The following is a 7,366-nucleotide window of genomic DNA, read 5'->3' as shown; positions in this document are numbered from 1 at the left end:
CATTTGTAAGTGCTGGGAACATAATGAGGTGATTGGTGCAGGTAAGATGGGCTTATTGAGGAGAAAACACATCAAATCAAACCTGTTTCCTGTCAGATAATCTTGTGCTATGGGAGGAGGCGGGAAATGAAGTACCACTCTTGCATTCTCCAGCATGAAATCCTAACACAAAATCAGCAGAGTACAGCTGCAGTTCTGGTTAAAAGAGATTTGCTATGGGAAACTGTCTTCTGCAAAATGCACTCTCAAATACAGGATTATCTCAAAAGAATACACACAGGGGCCAGGCTTGGGCATCATTTTGGTCTGTACTTTTACTGATTCCCAGGCAGAAAAAGAAAGGAACCTTACAGTGAGTCTGGGAGGGCTCCAGAGAACAGGCTCAGGTAGAATATAAATTACTTTATTAAAGCAAACTAAAAGTCTGTAGTGCCCAGGGGAAAAGGGTGGCTTTCATGTGGATGGTAAGGACAGGAGAGCCAGAATTGGGTCATGTGAAGCAATTATTTTGCTTTTTCCATTGCTTGTAGAGCTGGAGCTGGAGTCCAGTGTCCAGGTAACCTTACAAGCCAGAGGGAGTCAGGACAGGAGAAGGGTTGGAGGTTTCCAGTGGAGAGTTTTGGTGTGAGTTGCAACCTGGCACAGCTCCCAGCTGGAAGAAACCCAGCATGAAGACCACAAGCACTGCACACAGCAGGGACCAGGGAGCAGAATAGGGGCATCCATGTAAGCCTGAGAGAATGAGGGTCTTGGAGGAATCACCATGGTGCTGGTGCCAGGATTTGCAGTGTCTCAGCTCCAGCATGTGCTGGTAAGACTGACCCCTGTTCCTAAGCCCACCCCAAGGTTTCATGCCCACATTCTTTGGGGTCTTTGCAAGCTTAGGGGAAAACAGCACTGTCTGTGAGATGCCTTTGCCTGGGTTTTCCCCACACAGACCTGGGCTTCATGGTTTCCTCCAGTCAGTACCCATCTCTAGCATGGGCCTTTCTCCCAGTGCTTGGGCAAAATAAACCCAAGGGGTGCAAGGCACTGGCTGGGAACAGAAAGATGCACGTGTTCAACAGCAGGGGCTGATGGAAAACCCACAGGTGCGAGACAAGTAGGGTAAAGGTAAACCCCCTCAGTCCAGTTCCCTGACTAATGCCCTGGGTGACACAATGCAGGTGAGTCAGCAAGGAGGGAGGGAAGCAGCACCCCTCTGCCGAGCTCCCCACAGGGTCCCTGGCCCCCTTGCCATCCCCTAGTTCTGCTGCCAAACCTTTCTGGGCACACCTGGCACCGAGGGACAGACTGCCTGCATGTATTTACCCCCTCCCCAGCACAGTGTCACCTGTGCTCAGTCATTCTGCACCTAAGGGACCCCACCAACTCATGAGATGAAAGCATTATTCATCAGCACCTGGGAGAAAGGGAAGCTGAGGCTTACTTTCACAAGGAATTTATTTTTTTACACCATTCCCTGCCTCAGGGGATGCCTCTGCAGCTGGCAGTGAGTAGGATAAGCCAGGACCACGACAAAGGAATCACATCTTCCTAAATCTGAAGGATCCTTTCCCAGGCACCAGTCATGTTGGGCTGCTGCCACAATAGTTTGAAGGGATTCAGGTGGGCATGCAGCTGAGGAATGGATTCACACCAACATTTAGAGTCAAGCCTAGTGTCATCTGTCCACAACTTGAGCCACGTGAGCCAGCCAACACTTCTCCACTTGTTTTACATAGCCTGCACCCAAGCTGCTCCCCCACACCACTTACTGGTACAGCAGAGGCCTTTGGAGACCGGTTCATCTTTCAGCAAAGCCCTCTCAGCCACAACAGGGCCCTCAGCACAGAGCTATACAGTTTGCTCTGCCCCTGCTCATGAGGTGGAAGCAGTCAGTATCTCATCTCCACTACTCTCCATTCTTCCCCCAGGTTGCAGGCAGAGCATGTGGGACCTTCTTTCCTCACATTGCCTAAAAGCAGATAGGTTTTGTCGCTAACCTGGAAGAGAAAAATCATCCCAACCCACCCAGTTAGCATGGCTGCTGGAATCTCTCTCAAGTACTGAGCTAATCAGACCCACCCTAACTTTTTCCCTGTTCTCCTTGCCCAGCCCAACATCTCTTTCCACATCCTGCAGGACTTGGTGCTGCCAGCCCCAAAGTCCCCAACAAACTGCTTAGGGACACACACACACACACACACACACACACACACACACACACACACACACACACACACACACACACACTCCACCAACACGCTCACACCCACACACACCCCTCCAACGCCTCCTGCAGAGAGACCCCTCCAGTGTTCACGCTTCCCAGGGAATCCACAGCACCTCATCTCCAGCTCAGTCCTACAGTGAGTGGCTCAATGACATTCCCTGAGAATTCCCACCTCCACTGCACTGGATCCACCAGGACCTGACACTTCCCGGCTCTCCGGTGCTAAGACCTGCTCTGGCTGATCCTCTTGAGACCAGTCTGTGCCCAGCTCAGAGGTACACACAAACTGGGGCACTGCTGGGAAAGGGTTAAAGCCCTAGCCCTTGCATATTGGTGGGGAATTTTGGAAACCACAAGGAATTCAAGCTGCTTTGTAACAGGGTGTACAAGTAAACCCAAAGAACCACAGGCAGTTTGCTGTGTGGTTTAGGAAGCTCTCAGCTAATTGCTACCTCCCATCTGAGGTGGTGCTGGACTGTGTAGTAATTTAGATGCCAAACAAGATCAAGACATTCACCTGAACTCGATCAAGCCAGAAAAGAGAATTTACCTGCAGCTTATAAACCTGCTTTACAGAGGAGGTTGTAAAACCAGAGACCCTTTGGTCCAAAAGGCAAGGAAACAATTAACATCTTCTTATGGGAAAGCAACTCCTACGCATACAAGACAACAGATTTAGTGTAGACCCAACATGTACATGAGGAAAGCAAGCTTTGTGAGGTATTTCTGTTATTGAATGGATGTTATTGTGCAAGAAATACTATATAGCTTGTTGGCTGGGAGCAAAGATGTAGGAGGGTGTTATTAGAGCCATTAGAGACATTTGATATGTCATAAAAACACAAGCCAATGTTCTGCTTGAGAAAGATGCTGGTTTGAGAAATATGCTGCTTAGAGAAAGGCAGCAGTGTAAATACAGACAAAAGGCACTGCAGATTTTGAGAAGTATGGAAAGTATGTTCCTACGGAGACATTTTCTATCCCCCAAGCATCTCAAGCTGATAGATGTCTGGAAAAGTTTCTATGGATGTTGGTTATCTTTCTGATTCAAGACTCTAACTAGACTAGGTTATTCCTTAACTGATTGTGATGACAAAACTCTTGGAAGAAGTTTAGTGTGGATTTTCTTCACCTTTTACAAACCTTTGTGCAATTACTCCTTCACTCCTTTTTTTACATAAATCTGGTTTATGTTGCACATGCCGAAGTCCCATATTGTTAGCGTGGCAACTCAAAAAATAGAGAGTATTTGCAAGAATCAGGAAATATCTGTTTGGCAGCACATAGACAAGCTCCTTAGAAAATTCAGAAAGACCAGAAGGATATTAGGAAGAAAAAGATGGTGGGATATTTAAAAAGAAATTAAGTGTCAAGACTTACTTCAAGGATTAATATAATTACAAAGACAACTTTCACGCTGGAGGACTTTATGAACATAGCAAAGTTTGTCCAGTTTATCTGGAATGAAATCTTCACTTCTGCAAGTCTTTGAATAATCTAAAATGGCATCTCACCTGTTGAAATTCATTCACATAATTTCTCTACTATAAAAAAAAGGAGAAACAAAAATAGTTTTTCTAAGAATAGAAGAATCCAGAAAGCTATAAGCTGAAAATTTCAACAAGTGAACTCCACAAGGACACTGACTCATTGCAAGGACACAGAGGTAACACAAACAGCCTGCTTCAGATCCAGACAAGTATCAAATAATTGCACTTTCTTTCTTATTTAGGTCTTTGAAAAGATCATAAAAAACCTCTGAACTGAACATGTAAATGTGTCCTCTATCCTCATCCCTCAGCACTCATCACACCCTCTCTGTAAACAACCTCAGCAAGACAAATAACTGAAATAAAAGAGTTTATCACATAGCACAATTCCCAGACTCAGCAAAGTTTCAGCAAAATGACATATCAGAGGCTTCTGTGTTCTGGGTGGGACAAAGCATTTAAAACACTACCCACAAGTCAGACTGTCACCTTCATAGATGTTAATGGATTTTTTAAACATTCTTGTTAATTCAGCATATCCCTGTTAATCTCATGATTGCAACATTTTCCTCAAGATGAAATACAAACAAAATTTCAATGAGAAAGAACCCCAGTAGGATTTGGTTGTGATTTACCTAGCTAGTGAGACCTCAAGACAAGTCTTTAGATGACTTCTTCTGAATAACAGGCTTAGAGGACTTCTTTGATTTCACAGAGCTTATTAATATCACCTGTGTTTGTCCATTCAGCCTGTGAGTTTTATCCTTGACATGCCCATAAGGACTCTCCAACAAGGAAATGGTGAAGTCTCCTGTCTATTGCTGATACTTGCAGCTCTTCTACTAGTTTGGGCAAAACGGTGAGCCCACTTAGAGCTGTAATCCCTGCAAGGCCTTTCTGCAAAGGGGTTGCAGATAGCATGAAATACACTTCACTGCCTGCTTACTTTAACATCCTAAAAAATACCTTTGTCCTGAAAAACCCTGGGCAAAAACATCCAGGAAACCCTCTGGAGTGGAAAGCCCATCCCCACGAACCACAGTTAAAAGACAGTATGTTAGGAAAAACAAGGCAGCACATGTCAGTGCCTCGAGTGGTGCCCACACTGGGGTGAGATGCTGGAAGCTAAAGTGGGTCAATGAGTTATTGCATCCCAGAGACAATGGGTGCCCCACTTCTAAACTGTGCCCTGAATTTCCAAAGCCTTTTGACACATCAGTCCAGGATTTCAGAGACAAGAAGAATTTAAAACTGCAAATGAACTGCAATTAATGGAACTGGAATAGAGCCAAAATAGCAAGACAAAAGAAAGCCCCTGCCCTTGCACCAAAATTACAGAGAACCTGAATCCACCCAGGTGAAGTGCGTCTCACCTCACCTGGATCATCCTCATTAAATCCCTGTCCTCAAAACACTTTCCAGCTCCATCATCTCTTCCACTCTTTCTCCTACCTTTCAGTGAGACCTCTCAGAAGCATGGCCTCTCTAAAAAAGCTACACATACTGTAGGACTTTATCCAGTTCCCAAACATATTCTGTGATTTTGTGATTCAGTGATCTCTCCTTGCTAGCAAATAGAGGTATTGTAGTGAGTAACTGCAGCTTTTGCTTTCTTCAAGCCACAGCAAGTATTTTTAGAGGAATTTGATCCTTGTCAAACAACAGCAGTAGCATCACAGCCAAGCTTCCTGGAATTATCTTTTGTATTGCACTACCAAAGCTAAAATTCAAGACAGTGCAGATTAACAGAGAGGTGGATGACATTCAGGATGTTTGTCAGCATTGTGAAAAGTTAGGATCAAATCTGAGGCCACTGTATTTACCTCCCAGAATCAACATGCCAGGCTTGTGATGCAGAATCATGGAAAAATGGAGCTGGGGAAGTCTGCCTAGCAATTCATTGATACTTGAGGCTGGATTAGTGGATTAGTATTGCTCAATATACTTTTACTAATCCAGTAAAGGAAATGAGCAGTCAGGTGACAACCAGTTCATTGCTCACACCCTTCTCAACTGTCTTTATGAATATATTAAATAGCAATGACCATAAATTAACACTAGTTAGTTACACAATCGTAGAGAATTGGGATGCAAAGTGACCTGGGGAGAGCCAAGAAGGGGTCAGCCCTATCCTTGTGATTACAGAGAGATGTTTATCTAGCCTGTTCTTTGAGATTCCCGCACTGGGAATTTCAAGCCTGCCCAGATCACACATTTCAGCACCTAGAGATCCCACTATCCCTAGGATATCATCCATTGTCATTGCTACAATGCACTCTCCTAACTTTCTGCCTCTCCAGCTGAGAGAACAGGTTCTTCCTTCTATTTTATGCATTTAAAAGTTGGCATTGGGCCCCTTTCACTCTTCTCTGTGAAACGGGAGTGGTTCGTTTTCTCTCGCTTCAGTGTTGGGCCCTAAGTTCTTCTGCAAGGACAGACCTTTTTAAAGATATCTGTAAATAGCCCTAAAGCATATAGGAACTTGCTTTTCTTAGTCACCTCTTCCAGACCATGCACAAACAGAACAGAAGGCAATAGGCCACAGTCTGAAAAGTCCCTGCTCTAGACTAAACAACCCTGGTCCCATCCATGGATCATGTTCCCTCACCCTCCAGTTACATCTGTTGCATTCCTCTGAACCCTCTCCCACTGGTACACAACCTTCCTGAAGGGCAGTGCCAGAGCTGGTCATATTACTGCCATGTGGGCATGATCCACACTAAAAATTCGTTGGAACTATTTCATGTGTCCTGCAAACAATGCCGTTGTTTATACATCCCAGGGATGACTAAATTTTCCTTTCTTTTTTTGCAACACCATGACTCCGTTGACTTATGGTCAGCTGATAACCGCTACGGCCACCTGCAAAGCCCTTTCTATACAGCTGCTGCCTCCCCAGATGTCTGCCTCTCCCTTGTTTGTACAAAGGACTATTCCTGCATCCAAGGCCGAAACCTGCACCATCTTCCTTGAAATAAATCCCTTCTCTCTCGTCAGAGCTAACAAATACAGTAAGCAAAGAGCTGATGGGGCTGGGCACGTCACAGTCAGCAAGGAGGGACAGCACGTGGTCTATAACACTGGAAAATAAAACTCCATAATGCCAGCTGAAAAAGAAAATATTTTAATTATTCAAAAAAGTCTTAGTTCAGCCTCTCTGCTGTGATACCTGGCCACCCTAGTAGTCAACTCACTGGCAACATCTGTTCCATCAGTGATCAGACACATTGTTCATTTTTTGATTAAACCCCTGCTTCCAGGTGGGAACTTATTCCAACACCTCCTGGTTCCTTGTTGGTGTTCTGCAAGACACAGCCCAAAGAGCACATCCCTCATAACAGTCTGGCCAACTGACGGTGGGATTGCAATGCTAGCACCATGCAGCTCTGGTTACCATGGGTGAAAAAGAAAGTTCAGGTAGGGATTCCCAGAAGCAAAAGTGAAAAGTGTGGCTTCCCCAGTTCCAGAGCCGTACCCAGCACAAGCTGCCTCCCCACAAAAGCCTCCTCATGACACAACACCCACTTGCACATCACACTTCACCTGTGGAGGGAAGTCAACCTGTGAGCTCCCAGCAAGGTGGAGCTTTAATATCTACCTGGGGCTTTACCCCTCAGCTGCCTGGAAGGTGAGGTGGATAAAACAGGTCATGGCATCTGTC

Source organism: Corvus brachyrhynchos, unplaced genomic scaffold (assembly GCF_000691975.1).
Source record: "Corvus brachyrhynchos isolate BGI_N302 unplaced genomic scaffold, ASM69197v1 scaffold139, whole genome shotgun sequence".
NCBI lineage: Eukaryota > Metazoa > Chordata > Aves > Passeriformes > Corvidae > Corvus > Corvus brachyrhynchos.
Note: the sequence above shows the minus strand (reverse complement) of the source record.